A 1,394-nucleotide genomic window follows, 5' to 3' on the forward strand; every position below is an offset into this window, starting at 1 on the left:
GACAAAAATAGTAAAATTTAAGATATTGTGACTATAATAACACGCAATTAATACAGAATGATTGATATTAGTATTCAATCAATAAATAAACATTCGCGTAAAATAACTTTATAGTTAATTATGAATTTATAAATTATTATTAACAATTGTATTGTTCTGAACAATGGTGGGTGTTTTTTGAGTTGTTTTGAATTATCATTAAGCGATTTTCGTTTTAATCCAATTTAAGGTAACATAAAACATATGAAGACAAAACGGAATATATTTCTTATTGTTTCAAACAAATTTTATAAACAAATGGGCAGTTTGATCAATTTTTGAGTGTTTGAGATATTTTTTTAAGTGTGCGTTGTTTGACGGAGCATTGATGTTTCAATAAACCATATTGTCATTTCATAACAATTTTTTGATTGTTATATACAAATTTTATCAGCAAACATACAGTTTAAGTACTGTTTAAGATATTCAGTAACATTTTTTAACGTACTTTGTTAGTCTTGCTAGTAGCACTTTTCTTAATTATATTGTAATTTCATGACAAATGTGATCGTTATTAACAAATTTTATAAATAAATGCGCAGTTTTAGCAAGTTTGGAGTGTTTGAGTTACTTTTTTTTAAACATGCTTTATTGGGCTTGCCAAAATTAACCTCATACAGTTTGTATTAATAGTCACAATAGTACAATAGAACAGTTACAAATGTCAGGAAATAGCAATACAGTTTACAAAAGTATTACTAGCAAGACTAAGAAAACAAGTTTAAAAAAAAGTAACTGAAACTCTCAAAAATCGCTCAAACTGTGCAATTTTTAAATAAAATTTCTTTATAGCAAATCAATTCGTTTGTAACAATCACAAAATTGTTATAAACTGACAATTTAAATTACTGAAACGTCACTACCACGTGAAACAAGGCAGATTTGAAAAAAGTGTCTCAAACACTCAAAAATTGCTCAAACTGCGCATTTGTTTATGCAATTTGTTTATAAGAATGAGAATTATATTTCATTTCGTCTGCATATGTTTTTGTGTTACTTTAGCCTTCAGGGAATACACCTGTTTTTTCTATCGGGTTGAACACTCCTGGGTCAATCTGACCCCAAACATTTTTTTAACCTTTTGACAAAAGCAAGAGGGATCAAATTTTACACAAATCTAATACCTTCTCTGATGAAAATGTAAGAGTGATTTATTCGGCATTAATAGTTTTTAGTTTTAATCGTAAAAAAATAGTATCAAAAACATCAAAAGTTAATTTTTTGAAACCCCATACACGAGACGAAAAAGAAATTACTTGAGCGATTATGAATGCGCTTAAAGTCACCTCCAGCAAAAGTTAATGACATTTTTTTAAATTGTGTTCCCAGTGGGCACAAAGTTTGGCGACGTCTTT

The 1,394-nt window shown here is 28.1% G+C and overlaps 1 protein-coding gene across 1 annotated transcript in view; it reads right to left on the bottom strand.

The window, feature by feature from the left end:
- LOC117178146 (lysosomal alpha-mannosidase-like) overlaps positions 1-1,394 on the bottom strand; it is a 27,187-nt gene that overhangs the window by 4,859 nt on the left and 20,934 nt on the right. The gene's annotated exons all lie outside the window — the stretch shown is intronic.

Source organism: Belonocnema kinseyi, chromosome 8 (assembly GCF_010883055.1).
Source record: "Belonocnema kinseyi isolate 2016_QV_RU_SX_M_011 chromosome 8, B_treatae_v1, whole genome shotgun sequence".
Taxonomy (NCBI): domain Eukaryota; kingdom Metazoa; phylum Arthropoda; class Insecta; order Hymenoptera; family Cynipidae; genus Belonocnema; species Belonocnema kinseyi.